General features: G+C 36.3%; 1 protein-coding gene across 8 annotated transcripts in view; it reads right to left on the reverse strand.

Annotated features, from left to right (window-relative positions):
* The window catches only part of TBC1D5 (TBC1 domain family member 5), a 536588-nt gene that overhangs the window by 440323 nt on the left and 75379 nt on the right, over positions 1–20886 (reverse strand). Inside the window, exon 1 of one of the 8 annotated variants that reach the window (XM_042999062.1) lies at positions 17818–18076. The exons of the other annotated variants lie outside the window; for them this stretch is intronic. The gene's annotated coding sequence lies outside the window, so the exon portion shown is untranslated. Of the gene's footprint in view, positions 1–17817; positions 18077–20886 lie in introns of those variants that run through there. 8 annotated transcript variants of the gene reach the window in all.

Genomic DNA, 20886 nt, shown 5'->3' on the forward strand with positions numbered 1-20886 from the left:
TTAAACGAATGCAATGCCCAGCTATTTCTCTGGTATTAAATAAAATCTAAAGGAAGAGGGAGGAAAAAAAGCCAGTCTTAATTCCTCTTCTTTGCCAGGTATCAGTTTAAGAACAATGTCTAGCACAAGCAGCAGAACCTCAGAATTCACCTATTCCCTTGCCACTAACCACTGAGGACGTGACAATGGCAGCCTGCAATGGCAAAAGACTACAAGAATGATGTAAGCCATCACACTATAAAACGTGTGGCTCCTTTATCCACAAATAAGGGCAAAAAAGAAATCACATCTACTCTCCACGCTGACTTCTCGCAAGTGAGCCAGGAAAACTATTCATGATCTTTGCAAAGGTGTCAAGGAGAAAGAAGGAGAGGAAGTAGAAAAAGAAAGAACTTAAAATTTTAAGACAGGGAAGCAGAAATGTGAGTTTGCGGTTTTATTCATATTTGAAATAATTGGCTACTTAGAAATCGAATGTCCATATAATTATGTCCAAACAGGGTCACTCCCAAAAGTGAAAAACTGCTGTGGAAGGCAGAATAATACAACCAACTCCCTCAAAGATGTCCATGTCTGAATCCCTAGACCCTGTGAATGTGTTACCTTACATGGCAAAAGGGACTTTCAAGATGTGATAGTCATGGACCTCAAAATGGAGAAATTATCTTGGCAGGCTTAACCTAATCACATGAGTCAGAAAGGAAGATGCTATGAGAGAAGAAGGGTCAGGGAGAAGAAAATGAGACTACAACTTGCTGTTGCTGGTTCTGAAAATAGAGGAAATGGTCATGAGCCAAGATATAGTTCCCTATACAAGCTGGAAAGGGCTCCAAGAAAATGGAGACCTAGGTCCTACAACCACAAATAACTGAATTTTGCCAAAAAGATGAATGAACAGGGAATAGATTCCCTGAACCCTTGATTATAGCCTCATGAGACCCATGCTGGACTTCTGACCTACAGAACTGATTTTAAAATTCTGTTTTGCATTAAACCACTAAGTTGACAGTAATATGCAAGGGAACAATAAAAACGCAGGGGTGCTAGAAATAATTAAGACAGGATAACAGGCATACAAAGCACTTTCCCAAGCAAACTGGGCTTATGATCACCCTACTCAGAACTAAGGCCACACGCATGACAAACTATTACATGTTTCTAACACAGAATCATAATATCCAACAGAGGATTCAAACTCTTAACCTTAAACAACAGGAAGTTTTAACTCAAGCCATTTTAAGTTAACGTTTGTTAAGGAACTTGCAGGAAAGAATTAAACTCCACAACAAGGTGCAAATAGTCATCACGTACCTTTTTTCCCCATAACAATTAAAACTTCATTCCACATATTAATACATACTAGTTTCTTACATTCTGTATTAGAGAGCTAATAAAATTTTCGCCTCCTCTGATAACAATTCAAAAAAAAAATAAAATAGGAAAAGGTTTGTTTGAGAAGCTCTCCTGAAATGTCCCTCTCCTAAGCATGTTAAAAACTATTCAGTCTAATTTAGGCGAAGGCCAGAGGATACGTTTCAACAGAAGATGCAAATGTTCTACTTATGCTTAAACTTAGGTTCTCCATTAAGAAGGGGGAGGGGGAAGTGTTTTCTTTGAGAAAATTGAGCTAGCAGTCTGGATGAAACAGCATTTTATCTTTCAATCCACGTTACTTCTAAAGAGATCTGAATTTTATTAAGCTTGAAAGACTGTAACTTTCTAGAATATACTTAAGAATAAAGTCATTCTAAACTGAATATAAATGCTTCTTTTAATTCAATGTAATTCTCACTGAATTACATTTAAAATACAAAATTATAGGTACTATAGAAATGGGTATCAACCAACAATCCATTGTTAGATGTGCCGTGGCTCTCTTAGGAATGACAAATTTCATGTTGTACTAACTCTGGGAAGAATTAATATTATTTCAAACAATTCAAGAGTCACCGAACCCTAATTCCAAAGCTATTTAGCATTTAAGTCAAAATTAGTTGAAGCTTAATGTCAAGAAATGAATCTGCTAACCAATGCAATTAGGCAAGATAATGAAATAATAGTTTGGATAATAGTTAGCAAAATGATTCTTGTCGATTAATTCTTTTATATGTGGAAATACATACAAAACAAAAAACAAATGATTACCAAAATAATGAGTTCACTGCTATTAATTGAATATATTACTTTCAATAGCTTTCTTACATATCGACAAAAGCAACTAGAAAATGTAAGAAAAAGATGACTCCACCACTATTTCCATCTGAACAATTAGAAAGGTGGATATGCCATCAATAGAGATGGGGAAGACTATAGATAAAATAGGTTTGAAAAAGAAGAACAGGAAGTCACTTTTGACATAATGACTTTCAGATGGCAGTTAGTTGTGTGGAGATGCCAAACATATTAATTAGGTATTTAAACTTGAAGTTGAAATAAAACTCCACCTTCAACCGTGGAGTTGAATACTTTGGTATTTAAAGACATGAGATTAGATAAAATCACCAATGCAGTAAATGTAGATAGAAAAGATATAAGGTCAAATAACTGAGCTTTGATGCCCTCCAAATTAAGAGGTAAGGAAGAATATGAGAAACCAATAAAGGAAAGTGAGAAGCAATCAGTGCGGCAGAAAGAACCAAGAAGGCATGATATTCTGGAAAACAATGAAGAAAGAATACCAAGGAGAAGAGACTTGCATCAAATGCTAACAACAGGTTTCAAGTAAGGACAAGAATTAGGGTGCCTGGGTGGCTCAGTAGGTTAAGTGTCTGACTCAACGATTCTGGCTCAGGTCAGAATCTCCCAGTTCCTGGGTTTGAGCCCCCATATTGGGCTCCACGCTGACAGCAAAAAGCCTATTTGGGATTCTCTCTCTCTCTGCACCTCCCACATGTACATGTAGGCATGCTCTCTTTCTCGCTCTCAAAATAAATAAAATTTTTAAAAAAAGGGGGGGGGGACAAAATTGACCACAGGATTATCAGTGTGGAAGTTACTGGTAACCACGATAAGGATGTATGTAGAAGAGTGGTGGAGACTTTTTAACCGTGATGACGTTAAGAGAGAGATGGGAGGAGGAGACTTGGAAACGCCAAGTACAGACAGTCTTGCCAAAAGGAAGAGAGAGCTGGGACAAAAGGCAGCCAAAAAGTAGGATAAAACAGTATGTTTTTAAGATGAGAGAAATAACAGCATGACTACATATTGATGGGAAAGAACTAGTAATGAGGGGAAAATTAATGAAGCGGGAGAAAAAACTGCTTTAATCCTGTAAAACCACTATGTGATACTTACTTTTATTATCCCCATTGAACTGAGGGAGGCACAAAAAAGGTTAAATAACTTGCCCAAGATCGTGTAATGAAATAAGATGGAAGGCCCTGGGTTTTAATCTCTACATCATGCTGCCTGAGTGAAAAAAGAAATTTGTCTACCCCTAGAGGCAGTGTGCACATGTATAAGACAACCAGTACATAAATGTGTGTCTGCTAAAAGTTTCTTAACAGTGAAAATTTCAAGCAGCCTATATGTTCATCAAAAGAATAAACAAACTATGTCAATAAAAATCCACAGTAATATATCCCATGCTAAAACTCAATGGCACTATTTTCCCATTAATAACAGAAGCCATTTTCTACCCATTTCTCAAATAAAGCTAAAATTCTTATTTTCTGTGGAAGCAGGTGGGAGGGACTCAGGAAATGATTGCCTCGTGATCATTTGGAAATTTCTCACATCAATAGTCAGTCAGTGGTGTTGAGTATAAATTTCAACATCCTTACTGTAACTTTTCTGACAATATAGATTCACTAAAAACACAGATTTTTCAATAACCTTACAATAACACAACCCTACGTTTTACACAATTATGGACAGCCATTTTTCAATATGACGGTTGGAATTTTACTATATATTCATTCAATGACATACCCTAAAGCAGTGAAAGGGAATACATGATAGCTACAAGTATCAACAAGGATAGATCTCAAAACAAAACACTGAGAGAAAAATTTAAGTTATAAAGGGTATGTATAATAATAATAAAAAAGATAATAACAAATGTTGGTGAAGATGCAGAGAAATGGGAACCCTCATGTATTATGATGAGAGTATATAATGCTGCAGCCACTTTGGAAAATAGTTTAGCAGTTTCTCAAAAAGTTAAAAAAATAAATATATCAGATGATTCAGCAATTCTCCTCTCAGGTATCTACCCAAGGGAAATGAAAACACCTATCCACACAAAGACTTAAATGCAAATGTTCTTAGCAGACTTATTCATAATAGCCAAAAACTGAAAAAAAGCTAAATATTCATGGAATGGATTGACAGTGAATGTACTGACAAAACATAATAACAATGTAATAATATTCACCAATAAAAAGAAATGAACTATACATACATGCTACAAAGTAGATAAACCTCAAAAACATGCTCAATGAAAAAAGTCAGGCATAAGAGACCAAATATATTATTTCATTTACATGAAATATCTAGAAAAGGCAAAGCTATTGCGACAGAAAATAGATTAATGGTTGCCTACAGCAGAAGGAATGAGGATTAACAGTTAATGTACAAGAGAGATGATATTCAAGTGATGAAAATGTTCTGATTCATGATGATGACTGAGCAACCTGGTAAATTTACTAAAATCTCAAGGAATTGTACATTTGAAGAGGTGAATTATACGATATGTAAAATACGGCTCATATTTATTTTTTAAAGGGGACAATAATTCCATTTATCTAAAATTTAATAAACAAAACAATTTTATTTATAGTGTAACAAGTATACAGGCACGTATACTCAGAATAACAGTTGCTTCTTGGGAAAGAGGGAGGACAAAGGGACAAGGATGGAACTTTAGCAATATCTGTTATAACTTTATTTCTCTTTAAAAGAGAGAGAGAGAGAGAGATCAAAGCAAGGTGGGTATATACATGCCTATTCTATTATTTTCTGCACTTTTACTAAGTTTGAAACGTTTCACAATAATTTTTGAATTAAAACATTAAAGAATACAAGGGAAGATAAAGAATATGGAAGCAAATATTCATATATAAAGTTAATGGAACTAAATGTACCTTTAAAATGGAAAATATAGCCACAATCAATCAGCTCTATGAAGTTACATAATAGGGGCACCAGGGTGGCTCAGTCAGTTAGTGCCTGACTCTTGATTTCAGCTCAGGTCACAATCTCACAGTTTGTGAGATCCAGCACCCCCTCAGGCTCCGTGCTGACAGAGCAGAACCTGCTTGGGATGCTCTCTCTCTGCCCCTTCCTCGTGCACATTCTCCCTCTCTCTCAAAATAAATAAACTTTAAAAAGTTACATAATAAATCAATACTGATTAAGCAACTTCTATGTATAAGTTCAAATAAATGAAGAGATACAGCAATGTATAAAACAAGGCCTCTGTTTATCATGACAGCTTGGGAAATAAGTCTACAAATATAGCAGAAAGAGCCCAGGACTGTGAGTCAGAGGACTTGGTTTTGAGGTCCAGTTCTGAAGTTTATAAAGGACAGAACTATGAAACTTGGGAAAGTCACTAAAACTTGATTTCCTCCGAACTTTTGTTTCCTCATATGTAAAGTGCAATGATAATGGCTATATTACAAGATTGTTGTTGAGTATTATATAGACAATAAAGCATAATGCTTCACGGTCTGGAATGTGTAGGAGATATCAATAGATGTTAATCCCTTCCTATTCACAGGACTGTTGTGTAAATTAACTGAGATGTATAGTAAACCACACTAGAGAAAGTGTTAAATCACTACCAAAAGATTATTACATGGTATCATAAAATCATTGTAAAACTAAATTTATTTAGTGGCAAACAACAGATAAAAAGAATATATTATTATGAAAAGGAATATTCAGGAAAAACTTTAAAGAAGAGGAAATGTCCTTAGAAGACAGGCAAAAATTAGCTACGTGTACTTGAGACAGAGATCAGAACTAAAGAAGCGAACTTACAGGTCTTTAGAACAAGTTGTTTTCTATCAGAGACTATATATTTAATGCTATGATTCATCTAGGTTTTGAAATGCAGAGCAAGGTATTCTTTCCATGTAGAGAAAAACATTAAATAGTTAATTGCATAATATACTCTGTTTCTCCACCCTAGCTGTACCTTAGAATTACCTAGAGATGCTTAAAGAAATATTGATGGCCAGACTTCAACCCCAGAGATCCTGATTAAATCAGCCTGGAGTGGGATCCTGTCATGAGCATGTTTCAATTATGTAGCCAGGATGAAGACTAGTGAGTACTCCATTCCAAAATTCTTAACTCTAATCCTAAATTACTGGCTGACTGAACATTGAATGTCTCTCTCCCACAATGTATTTTTTAAGCAATATTTTTGGGGGCACCTGGGTGGCTCACTTGGTTGAGGGTCCGACTGTTGATTTAGGCTCAGGCCATGATCCCAGGGTCATGGTATTGAGCCCCACATTGGGTTCCGTGTTGAGCGTGGAGCCTGCTTGAGATTCTCTCCCTCCCTCCCTCCCTCCCTCTCCCTCTCTCTCTCTCTCTCTCTCCCCCCCCCCACCCGTCCCTCTCCCCTGCTTGCTCTCTCTCTCTCTCCCTCTCTCTCTAAAATTAAAAAACATTCAATCATCATTCTAGATGTCTCTGTGATGGTTACTTTTTTAGATGAGATTAACATTTAAATCAAAAGATTTTGATTGAAGGTGAAACAGACTACCCTCTTTAATGTATGGGTGGGCTTCATCAAACTGGCTGAAAGTCTTAAATAAAATAAAAAGGACTAATATCCCCTGAAGAAGAGGTAATTCTGCCAGTGAGGGACTCTGGATTTAAACTGCAACACCAGCTCTTGCCTATTGGCCTACCCTGCAGATTTTGGACTTGCCAGCCTCCACAATCACAGGAGCCAATGCCTTAAAATCTCCTCCCCCCCAGGTCCACACACCCCATATTATGTTCCTCTAGTGAATCCTAATACATCAATCGTATCAATGAAATGGATTTAGATTGCAAGATACAACCTATTCCTCATCCCTAACCAAGGAAAACTTTTTCAGTACAAATTTATCGGGGGATAATTGCCCAAAAATGAACTGCAGTAGTATCTTAAAAAGGCTTCCTGATACAATATTTCATTAAAAAGGTATTTTGGGGGGGGGGGGGGGAATGATTTTGTTGTGCTAAATCTAAATTTTTTAAGTACACCTAAAAGGTTACTAAACTGCTAGCAAACTTACCAACCCTAAGACAGTAAGATCTCTTAATCCTGGGCTACCTCAAATCCTAAGCATGAAAAGAAAAAGATACAAAACTTTTGGTAATCATCCCAAACTCTATACCAACAACAGGAGATAAGTTTTCTCACATGGAAACTCTATGAGAAAGGAACAGCTTGCAGAGGCTGAGAAAATTACAAAACCATTTCATGGCTAAGCAAGAAAGTATGCCATGACCTGATATCTGCAGTAAGCATAGGAAAAAGGGTACACATAAACCACATTTGCCAAACCTGCTTCAGTCAATTCTACACTCTACCAAGAACAAAGTACACAAACAGCCCTCTTCTTGACCAGGGTGAGGTAGCTACAGAGGAGTATAATACAGGTGACATAAGGTTGAGGGGTATGGGAGATTGGTGTGTCCATACAATAACAAAAATGCCAAATTCCACACTTCCGCAAGTATATCTCCTGACTCCCTGGGACTTTATACAGTTAGAACTTTCTTATTAAATCATGTGCCATTTGGTATAGTTAAGGTAGATAATCTATCATTTTAAAAAATTGATTTAAGAGAAAATAAGCCAGAATTAGTTATCTGAATTAAGGCAAATAATAAATATTGCCTCAACAATCTTTTTTTTTTTAATGTTTATTTATTTTGAGAGAAAGAGAGCATGTGTGAGTGGGGAAGGAGAGAGAGAGAGAGAGAGAGAGAGAGAGAGAGAGAGAGAGAGAGAGAGAGAATATATCCCAAGCACCAAGCAGGCACCACACCGTCAGTGCAGAACCTGACCAGGGGCTCAATCCCATGAACCATGAGAACATGACCTGAGCCGAAATTAAGAGTTGGATGCTTAACCAACTGAGCCACCCAGGTGCCCAAAGATCTTTTTAAATTATAATAGGGAATCTCAGATCTGGCCAAAACGCTGTACCCAAAATTTCCTCTTAAACTATGAACTTCTCTTAAAATTTGGCTAATGTGAAAGTTAGGTCTTAGGGCTGAGCAGGACAATGCTGTGAGAAAGACAACTGTAAAACTTTAAAGGCAAAGGAAAGAAAATGTCTAAGAATAAAATAATTTAGTCACTACTCTTTTTAAAGATTTTTACAATAATAAAAAAAAAAAGAACAGTTGCTAGCCATCAAAAACTATTGCTCATTTGATTCTACCACAGCCTAAGTTAGAAGACAAAACAAAAAATGACATTTATCTTTAAAGCAAAATCCAGTGGTATTTGTCAAACAGAAAGGAAATATTTTGATATATAAAGTATTTTCTCGAAGAAAGAACTATGGGAGTTTCATGATTTCCATCCCTAGAATAATGTAATCAATTACATAGTAAGCCTCTACTACAGGAGATTCTTTTAAAGAAATGAAATACTCACACTAGCTGCAAGATAGTCTTCCCGGAAGTAAAAAATCCAAGAACAATACCTGCCTAAAAGGTAAGTGATATAATCCCACACCACACTTCACCATTTCTATGCTTTCATCTGTGCACTTGTCTTGACAATTATTAAAAGAACTATGTAAATGAAACTATCATATGTATTAATATACCTTCTGCTGCCATGGAAGAAATGTTAAAAAAATTCCATCTAGGAAGATAGGTAATAGCACTGAGGTATTTTCAAGTGGGTTATTATTACTGAGAACAAGGAACAATTAACCAATTAGTTTTTGTTTTGTTTTGTTTTCTTTTCTTTTAGAGAGAGAGCATGAGTTAGGAAGAGGGACAGAAGGGGGTGGTGAGAGACAGAGAGAGAGACAGAGAGAGAGAGACAGAGAGAGAATATCTCAAGCAGTTTCCATGCTGAGTGTGGAGCCCCATGTGGGGCTTGAAGCAGGGCTTGACCCTGAGCTACAAGCCACGATCTGGGATCATGACCTGAGCTGAAGTCAAGAGTCAGACGCTCAACCGACTGAGCCACCAAGGCACCCCTAACCAATTACTTTTTTAAAGGGCCAAATCAATACCTTTGGTCGAAGGAAATCCAATGATATCATTAAAAAAAAATAGCCACAAAAACACACAAACTACATTCTGTACATTATTTACATTCTGTGTAGACAGTGGCTATACAGTATGTATATAGTTGTTAAGAACATTACTTCCAGAGCCAAAATGTCTGGGTTTGAATCCTAGCTATACAGGAAAAATTACTTAACATTATCTGAGCACCAGCTGTTTCATCTGTAAAGTGGGAACCTCACTCATAAAGTAGTTGGGAGGATTAAATGAGATATTCTGTATAAAGTGCTTAGAATTACACCCAGCACTTAAAGCTCATTCAATAGTATTTGCTACCTACCTTCCCCACCCTTCTTCCCTCTCCCTCCTCTTCCCACTAATATTACTACGAATCCTTCCATATATTTTTCTTTCCAATGTAATAAAGCCACCTTTGCAACATTTCTTGGCATCTGCTTCCCAGAGCATTTTTTTTTCCTTACACAGTTTGCTGGAATATTTTATTTGTGGCTGGCTCTGACTTTATGTTAATTGTGCTTTTTGTTTCCTGCAAAAAATGCAGTGCCTTACTATTGCTGTATTTAGAATTGTAAATTTCAAAATCTATAAATAAAAAGTTAAAATAAATAATTTTACAGGAAGCTAGTCCTGATTATAAATGCAGACTAATGACTTTTTTCCCCAGCAAAAGAATAAAAAGAAATGATTTGAAATAGCCCAAAATCTGTTGCTTGTAAATAGTATTACACAGTATTGCTTTTTTTATTGGTTCAAAATTAGGTATTATTAATTATTGAATAAGACCTCAATGAATTAGTTTGTACAGGTTTTAGGTCTGTGATATAAAAATCCTAGGGGCACCTGGGTGGCTCAGTCGGTTAAAAGTCCAACTTTGGCTCAGGTCATGATCTCATGGTTCACATGTTCAAGCCCCCATCAAGCTCTGTGCTGACAGCTCAGAGTCTGGATGGACCCTGCCTCAGATTCTGTGTCTCCCTCTCTCTCTGCCCCTCTACGGCTCTCACTCTGTCTCTGTCTCTCTCTCTAAAACAAACAAACATTAAAAAAAAATTATAAAAATCCTATAAAACTGCAATAATTTGGTTAACCATGTTTTAAAAATCTAAAGATTTTTCATGGTCCTATTTTTCCAATACTGCAAACTTACAACACCCTTTCGCAGGCATTTTCTCAACAGAAAATCAGAGCCAATTCACAGGGTGTGAGCACTGTGTTCTAGGCACAGTGCACAGCACGTCTCTGGGAGGCCACCGTTCACAGTAGATCTGAAGCGGAGTCAGGCAGCCCGTATATATAGATATATGTCATCATGTTTAATTGATGCAATCCTCACAAACCACTAAAGACAGAATTATTCTTAATTTCAACATTTTATAGGTGAAAAAAAAAAAACTATTCAGAAAGTCCTACTGACTTGCTCAAGATCACAATATCTGGAAGACCTAAGACCCAAGCCCCTAATCATCAACTTTCCAACCTGCCCTAAGTTTTAGACCAAAATGAATTACAACATTAAAACCACATATTTTTAATATAAAGCCTATATTCCTCGTTGAAAATAAATAAAAATTGCAAACACTTTCTTCCAACCAGTATTAATGGTTACTTTAGGCACAATAAAAACTGCTAAGAATTAAATGAGACTTTAAGTAATTTTAGTTTCCTATGGACGTTCTGTAATACTTAAGTGTGGAAACAATTAACTTTCCCGCATCCCCTCCACCCAATTGTGCATAGCTACTTCTCCAAAGAGTTTAAAGTAGGGTAACCAAATCTACTTTTTAAGGAGATTAATTACCGTTTAGAAATATAAATAATGACCTTGAAAAGAAGCATTGACTAGGATAAACATAATGTGCCATAATGGGGTTAAGAGGAATCAATAATTAAACCAGCAAAAAGATTACATTTTTAAAGTATACCTTTGTGGGGCACCTGGGTGGCTCAGTCGGTTAAGCGTCCGACTTCAGCTCAGGTCACGATCTCACGGTCCGTGAGTTCGAGCCCCGCGTCGGGCTCTGGGCTGATGGCCCATAGCCTGGAGCCTGCTTCCGATTCTGTGTCTCCCTCTCTCTCTGCCCCTCCCCCGTTCATGCTCTGTCTCTCTCTGTCTCAAAAATAAATAAACGTTAAAAAAATAAATAAATAAATAAATAAATAAATAAAAATAAAGTATACCTTTGTGTCAAAAAGGTTGATGAAATGGGTATTGAGGAGGGCACTTTTGGGATGAGCACTGGGCGTTGTATGGAAACCAATTTGACAATAAATTTCATATATTGAAAAAAAAAAGGGTTGATGAAGTCTGTAAAAACAAATTGTAACAATGTAAAATTAGTTTTTTTTAACAAAGCAGACACTAGTAATTTCAGTATGCATATTCCAGTACATACATTCAGATGCATTACTCCAAAGAGTATGTTTTAAGTTGGCTAATGACACAAATTGGCTATGTCATTAAATTCTCCTTATGATGTGCATAATACTAATAACTATATTTTGCAAATATTTTCTGGCTGGAATAAGTTTTACAAGACTGCTAAGAATTATATCCCAGAGGAGCCTGGGTGGCTCAGTCGGTTAAGCATCTGACTCTTCATTTTGGCTCAGGTCATGATCTCACAGTTTGTGAGATCAAGCTCCAAATCAGGCTCTGCACTGACAGCATGGAGCCTGCTTGGGATTCTCTCTCCCCGTCTGTCTGTCTATCTGTCTGTCTGTCTCTCTCTCTCTCAAAATAAGTCTTAAACATTTAAAAAAAAAAACAAAAAGTCATATCCCAGACACAGGAGAATTCTTCATTCACTCTCTCCACTCCCTAATTTCAACTTATCAGGCAAAACACAGTTGTCAACTCTCCAAGGAACTTTCTGGGGGCTATGTATGCCCTGCCATCACCAAAATCCACACTGCTGTAGACACACAAAAACAAAGCCAGATGTGGAAATGTTCAGAGTATCAGTAAATTACCAAATACAAAATTTGAAATGCTCTTAAAAGCAAGTGTAGATTTGTAGAAAGGACTTAATTTTCTAGAAAACCGACACTTTGATGGCTTGGATTCTAAATGTTCAAGTCTAACATTGTAAATAACATAGACATGTAAATTTTACATTTCATATGAAAATCTACCTTACACAGTCCTCAGTATTCATTCATTCATTCATTCAATATTTATAACTAGGCACTATTCTAGATGGCAAAAACTTTTTTAAAAGCAACAGTCACTGACCTCAATAAGTTTAGTTTGGTAGTGATATTTGCAGCAGTAGGTATAAAACTTTTGTGTGTGTGTAAGTATAACTAATGGTTTTCCATATATAGATAGGGGCATTATAAATTTTCATTTAGTGGGGCACCTGGGTGGCTCAGTCAGTTAAGCATCCAACTCGTGATTTTGGTTCAGGTCATGATCTCATGGGATCCTGAGATCAAGCCCTGGGTCAGGTCCACGCTGAGAGCACAGAGCCTGCTTGGGATTCTCTGTCTCCCTCTCTGCCCCTCCCTCCTGCATGTGCACATGCACATTCTCTCTCTCAAAATAAATAAATAAACTTCAAAAAAATAATTAAATAAATTTTTATTCTATTATGTGGCTCTAATGTCAAATGGATGATAGGTGATGTGCTATGTATTTAACAAAATAAAACAGAAAGCTCATTCCATGGTCCACTTCCTCCCACAGAGTTCTTCCTTCATAGCTGAAACCCATCTAAAGTATGGTCTGTATGAAAAAGGACAAACTTTTAACACGAAAAACTTAGTTTACATCTTGGAAAGATGGCCACTTTGTAGAAGTTGTTTGGTAAAATCATGATGAACACACCTCCCCAAGTACCTCCTATTCATTCACTTTTTATGTCACTTTCGAAAATCATCTATTTATAATCTTCAAATTCTCCCCATATACTAGTCCACTGACTATAGCAGAGGCCAGATAACATCTCCAGACAATTTATACAACCTGAGTATCTCTACAATTGTTATTAAAAGGTGATTGGGGGAAATGAAATGACAAACGGTGTTCAGCAACACAGTATTGAGCACAATTTGTTACAATAGGAATCTATGCTGATTTTTGTCCAAGATCCTTATTTCTAAAACCAAAGACACTTCATTTATATTAGGGGAGCATCTTTACAGTCTCTAAGAGTGTGCTAAGAGCACTACAGCAGACTTCCAGAAGAATGGGCTTTTTAAAATGTTTTACTGTGAAATAATTTTATGCTTATAGAAAAGTTGTAAAAATAGTAGAGTTCCCACATATTGTTCACATAGGTTCCCCTAACGTTCACATCATATGTAACTGCAGGGCAGTTATGAAAACATAAAATTAACATTGGATCTATACTAACTAAATTACTCAAAGTTTTCCAGCTGTCCACTAATGCTCTGTTTTCTTTCTTTTCTTTTTTTCTATTTTTCCTACTTTTTTCTATTCAAGGATCCTATCCAGGATCCCACATGGCCTTCAGACATCATGTCTCTATGGTCTTCTCTAATCTGTTACAATTCCTTGTCCATCATGACCATGATAATTTTGAAAAGTATTGATTATTTTGTAAAACATGCCTCAATGTGGGTTTGTCTAATGTTCTTCCATGATTAGACTAAGGTTATATACATTTTTGGCAATAATATCACATAAGTGATATTGCACCCCCTTCCTATCAGATGTTAACATGTCTTCTTACTGGTGATACCAATCTAGATCACTTGGTGTCTGCCAGCTTTCTCCTGTTTCTAATTAATAAACATCTTAGAGAAATACTTTTAGATTATGCAAATATTGTTTCTCCTCAAACTTGCACCCTATTTTTGGCATCCATTGATATATCTTGCCTATAGTAACTACTACTGTGGTTGGTATCTGCTTCATGGTGATTTGCTATTTCCCTCAGTCCTTCTATATTTATTAATTGTAATTCAGAAGGATAACTTTTTAACTATATCAAATACCAAGGTCTCAATAAATTACCAAAAACAAAAACAACAACAAAAAAAAACCCAAAATCATAAATATAGTGGGCAACAGTATTTCATCTTGAGCTATAATGACCTTAACTCCCCAAATCATATGTCTAGCAGTTCCTTTTTGAAGGATCTGTGTTTGAGTAAGTAGTTAATGACATCTGTCAGCAGCTGTAGTGTTTTGTTTTATATAATTGTAGCCTCATTTTTTTTATTGCAAGTAATGCATCACGATGCATATTTAAGGTTTTCCAAATAAAGAGTCTTGAGCAATCTATTTTAAAGTAGCTAATACCACAGCACATTTGAGGCTAAGGGGTAAGCATTCCTTGGGAATCAAAACAACAAGGACAGCAAATATTCTGCCCCTGCAAATCTGATTTCATTCCTCAACCAGAAACCTCACTGCATGAGTGTAAAATTTTACTGGTAAGGAGAGATTTCTTAGAATGGTGAATTCCAAAACTCTGCTTTTCAAGACTCTATTATTCCTATAACAGGATAAGGATCTACAAACATGAAATATAACCTTATTCACTTCCTCTTTCACAAAAGGAAAACCTGTCAATCTAATGCTAAAAGGCTTCAAGCTTATTTCTAAATGCTTCAAGAAAATGCCTTCTTTATCAGAACTTTATTCTTGTTTGTTCATTAAATACTGAAGTCTTACACTGAGGTCAAAAAACTGTCAACCAATTACTATGTAAAAGAAGTTCTACTTTTCAGTATCCAAAGCTACCCAGAATACACAGAATCATTTTATTAGGCAACTGAATACACCACTGTGTATTCCCAAGTATATTCAACCATACCTTTTTAATCTCTTTCTTCAAACTAAAGCCCAGTAAACTAACAACTTAACATGGTATCTGGCACATAGCAAATACACTTAAGTATTTTTCAGTGAATAAGTTAGTGATGAACAATACACATACAATGGTCCATAATTCCTTCTGGACTACATCCCTTGCAGACTAAGAGTTCAAGCATGCCTCTTCTTCTGCACATTCAGAAATCCATACATTTTAGTTATTTCTTAAGAAAGACATTAAAATGACTTAGAATATAATCTAAATGACATGGAAATAACATTCTTGAAGTTTATCACCCCAAAACTACAATATATTTGTGAGGGATATCAAGTCATTTTTAAAAGTGATTTATTTTCATAATGGATATCTAGGTGATAAAAATAGATGAGAAAACAGGAAATCCCACTCATATTTCTGATCTTACACATTACTGCTGTGATGAATCCTGGAAACTACTGCAGGATTATAGTTGTAGGATTTATGATGACTTCATTTCTGGTTGCAAAATTTAATTTATTTCCAAAAAAAAAAAAAAAAAGCACCTTGGTCTAAAGCATGGCCATGAGCAAAATCTTACTTAAGACTTTCTTAACTATCACATGGAGTACTGGATAAGTTGTGATGGTCATTTTCTGACAGTTACATAAAGAGTATACAATGTACCTAATTTGTACTTCCATATTATTTCAAAATGAAAATTAATACACAATATTGCTAGTTTGTGTTTTAAAACATTACTCCGTATTCCTAGAAATGTATTTTAGAATAGAGTGGAGAGAGGAAATTGGTATGCACTGGTAAATCTATGTTTAGGAAAGAAAACTGAAGTAACCATGTCATTTCTTCTCAGATCCCAAATGACCAGAGGATAATTCTAACCAGCAGGGGGAGATAAGGAGGAGAGCAGTAAGACAAAGAACAGGCTAAAGGCAAGAAAAGCAGTTACAATTATAGCTGGGAACATGGAATTTGTTAAAGGAAGTCTACTGTATAATTATATTTGGAAATTTAGCAAGATGCCCAGAGGCTGACTCGCAGCTGTCAGGAACTGGTAACTCTACTTCTGTTCATGCAGCGACCACTGCAGCTAGTAAATCCACTATCCAGGCATCACTAGAACTGACGTTTAGAGTAAAGGGATAGATCCCCTCATGAGACACTTTTTCTCTATAATGGATGAAGGTATCCGTGTCAAAAAGTAACCCTCTCTCTTTAGCTTCCTTTTCAGACTTACCTCTCCTCCCTCTATCTTCTCTCCCTCAGAGAACCCAAATATTCTCATAGCAAATTATCCAGATGAAAATCTCTTCCCTGAATTCTCATTAGATCATGAACCAATCTATCTCATACAGTCCCAAATTCAACAGTATTACAACAAAATTCATCTCCCTCCACCCTCACCTCGCTTAGAAACTCTCTACCTTCTCCCTACCCACCTCTGCCCCTGCCACTTTCCTATTCCTCCAATGGTACCAGCATTCTCGCAGTTAAGCATGAAAACTCAAGATTTACCTTTGCTCTTTCTCCTTCCTGACCTCCTACTCTATATTAATTCAATTCATCAAATCCTATTAATTTTTCGGTGACATTCTATCATTCATCAATGAAAGATGTTGAAAGTCCTAACCCCCATAGCACCGAATGTGATCTTGATTTGCAAACAGGGTCTTTACAGAGGTAATCAAATTAAAATGAGATTATTAAGGTGGGCCCTAATTCATTATGACTGGTGTCTTTATAAAAAGGGGAGATTTGGACACGGAGACAGACACTCACAAAGGCAAGACAATCTGAAGACACATGGGAAATAGAGCCATCTGATAGGAGTGATGCAGCCATCAGCCGAAGACCACCAAAGACTGTTGGCAAACACCAGAAGCCGAAAGAGGCATGAAAGAACTCCCCCTTAGAGCAGTCACAGAGAGAGTACTGTCTGCCAACATCTTGAGTTTGGACTTCTAGCATCTAGAACTGAGACAATAAATTTCTACTGTTTTAAGCCATCTGTTTTCAGGACTTTATTACTGCAGCCCTAGGAAACTAACACAACACCCCAAAAACAATCTGAATTCAATGACCTATAAACCCCGTACCGCCCAACCTGTGCCTGATCTCTGAATAGCATCTCACACGTATCTGGCCATGGCAATTATCCTTCTTGCTCAACATCCAATCCATTACTGAAGTCTGCTTCCTAAATATTGTGTATCTCTTTAATTTGTCCATTTTTTCCATCTCTACATCGCTACTCTAGTTCAGGCCACCATCATCATGCCCCTAGACTACTGTCCACCAAATGGTCACCATGCCTACAGTCTTTCCCCACTCTAATTCATTCATCTTCAGCAGCCAGACTTTCTAAAATGCTAATCTGGGGGTACCTGGGTGGCTCAGTCAGTTGAGCATCCGACTTCGGCTCAGGTCATGATCTCGCGGTCCGTGAGTTTGAGCCCCACGTCAGGTTCTGTGCGGACAGCTCGGAACCTAGAGCCTGCTTTGGATTCTGTGTCTCCCTCTCTCTATGCCCCTCCCCTGCTCATGCTCTGTCTCTCTCACTCTCAAAAATGAATAAATGTTTTAAAAAAAATATTTTTAAAGAAATAAACATCAAATAAAATGGAAATGCTAATTTAAAAAAATAATAAAAATTTAAAAATGCTAATCTGATCACACTTTTAGTTTATCAGTATGGAACACAATGAGCAGCGTCCATGATACGTCAGGACAAAGTCCAAGTCTAATCTCTTTAGCCTGGCTGACAAAACTACATGCAATGGCCTCTAAAAGACTGAAGAGAAAGAACATCACTCACCACGCCCACCTCAAGTCCACAGAGAAATACTTTCAGTTCCTCAAACACATCAAAGCTTTTCACATCTGCCTAGAATTCTCTTCCCTTTATTTAACCACTCATTCATTTACTCAACAAAGCATAGCTCTAAGAGCTAGATATTCCGTGGAAAATAAAGCAACATTCCTGACCTCATGAAATCTACATTCTAAAGAGGGTGGTAAATAGATCATAAACAAAAGTAAATAAGTAAATAAATATACAGGTGGTACTAAGTGCTTCAGAGTAAAATAAAGCAAGGTAAAGGGAATAAGGGAGACTGGGAGTAGAGAAAGGAGTAAGGATATGATTTTAGATGATGTGCTCAGAGAAGACCTTTCTGACAAGGTGAGAGAAGAGATCTGAAGAAAGTGAAGAAATAAGGTTTGTGGATACCTAAGGGAAGGAGGTGGGGCAGAGTGTTTAGAGAACATCACTGAGGCCACTGTGACTGCAGTAGGGGAAAGGAAGAGAATGAGGACAAATGAGGTTTTAGGAAAATCAAATGACGTACAGCCTTGAAACTCACTGTAAGATTTCAGAAATTAATTAGTAAAAAAGTGAAATTTTTGAGTGGCCTGATCCAATATTCATTATAAAAGAATCACTTTGGTGCTATGGAGAAATCAAACTTGGTGGGGAGGGAGTATAGTACAAAACGAAATCAGTTAAGAAGCTACTAGGAGTTCCAAGTGAGACCCAAAGACATAATGGTGGCTTGGAATGGAGTAGAGACGGTAGAAATGGCTGGACTCTGGTAATTATGATGAATATACGTATATGGATATGCATATGATTACATAAGCAATCTTTTTAATTTATCAGCTTAATTTCAGAATAGAACAAAGCTATGGTTTCAAATGGGTAAAAATGACTTTTACTTCTCTCCTACTCATAAGGAAAAATACATAAGGAAGGGGAAGGGGGAAAGAACACTCTAAATAGGCCAAACAGATTTCCTAAAAGGAAGGAAAGCAATGTCACACTTTTGAATTTAGTACCATGACTCCAAAACAGGGCTTTCACAAAGCAGCTCTGTATTTATGAAAGCACCCCCCTCTTTGTAGCTGGTTTAAAGTTGCTAAATGAATTTTATTCCCTTTTTACAGAAGGATCATCTTTAATGCATGCTACCCACTGATGTAAGTCTGAAGTCTTAGGTGGTGGCTTAATGTGTAAGAAGTGAATGTATTAAAACAATGATTTTGGGTACAGCATCTCTGATTATTTAAACTTCATTATACAAGGTAATCCCATCTTCTAAGGAAACAAGAATTCAGATTTTATACTGTGTTCACATATGAAAATTAATTCATTTTGTTAGAGTACTCCCAATACTATCAATTCAATCGCTCACTAACAAATAACAACATGGCAACAACAACATGGCAACATTAGTCACTGCATGTAGTTTTCCTTCTTAATAAAAATCAAGAATTGTTTATCTTCTCTTTCTCAAATATTAGTTAAAGTTCTTATCCAATTATAATCATAATTGTTTTTTATTTTTTTAAGTAACCTGTACAACGTGTGGGGCTCAAACTCACAATCCCGAGATCAAGAGTCGCATGCTCTTCTGACTTAGCCAGGCGCCCCTCCAAAATTATTCTTAAGAGTGAGTTCTCTGATTGATTTGAATCACAAAATATTTTTTAGTCTTTTTACTGAGATATAATTGACATATAACATTTTATTACTTTCAGGTGTACAACATAATGATGTGATATTTGTAAATACTACAAAATGATTACCTCAATAAGTCTAGTTAATATCCATCACCATACACAGTTACAATTTTTTCTTGTGATGAGAACTTTTAAGATCTACTCTTAGCAACTTTCAAATATACAATACAGTATTATTACCATAGTTATGCTGCTATACCTAAAAAAATCTTTAAATACCACTTAAATCTCTTTACATCTCTAATATTCAGAAACATTTTTATTTAAAAATTGAACATTCAAAAACATAGCCAAAAACAGAAAAGAAGATGTTTACAATATAAGTATATGGCTTTATCATCAATCATCTGAAAATATAGGCATTCCAAGTCCTGAATGTGGAGCCCAATCTTTAACTGCCTTCATTCACCCAGCTGTCCAAATCTCAGCAATAGCTTGAGGCAGTTTCACAACCAAGTTAATTAGACAACTAACTACCAGAGGACCTAGAAGTGAGGAAGAGGAGAGAAAAAAACTGACCTGCAAGGTAAAAAAAGTATTAAGAAGACGAATAATCTGCTCTCCTAGTCTACATACTAGAAATGGAGTGACATTAGTCTAAGAGATACATGCAACCATTTATTCTTCGAATAAGTTATATCACCGACCTGTAAAACTAGGCCCTCATAGTAATGCTTGATTTTTGAGAATTATTAACAGAAACAAAAAAAAATTATGTAGCTTCAAATTGTTTTCAAATACTCTGTCCATTAATTTAGTCCTCTTCCATAAAAATTCCAGAATTATCCTCTTCGTTCCAATGAAGACCGGTAGGCTACAGGACTGGTGTCAATATCAGATGTCTACTGTTAGAGCAGGAATAGTCCTTGAGTTTTATTCCAGAGGATTTAAAGTGCAAGGAGGCTGAAAATGCAGAGTTAAAACTCTTACCAAAACCAGAAGTTCAAGGCCCCTTAACTCTGCCTGAAAGCCTCAGGTCTGAGGACAGAGCTTAATCGCAAGGGTAAAGGGAGATTTCCTGGGTCAACAGAGTGTCAGCATAAGACTGGTCTTTTTGGAAAAAGATGACCTGAAGACCACAGATTTTATCTTACCCACTGAAAACCCAACTTATAGTTCTATTTGGTGGAAATATGTTCAGAGACTACACACAAAGCTCTTACCCAAGATTAACAAAAACTGGACTAAAGGACAGCCTTTATAGATCTGATCTATTCTTATTAAATACAGGACTTTCTCATTTGCCATTTTATCACAGGTTTGTAATAGAATTATCAACCCTCCATTCACTATCTGCTATATGGAAAAGTATAAAGCATTTAAAAAACTACATTATGTTTCTCTTTCATGTGAAAATGAAAATGAA

Source organism: Panthera tigris, chromosome C2 (genome assembly GCF_018350195.1).
Source record: "Panthera tigris isolate Pti1 chromosome C2, P.tigris_Pti1_mat1.1, whole genome shotgun sequence".
In the NCBI taxonomy this organism is placed as follows: domain Eukaryota; kingdom Metazoa; phylum Chordata; class Mammalia; order Carnivora; family Felidae; genus Panthera; species Panthera tigris.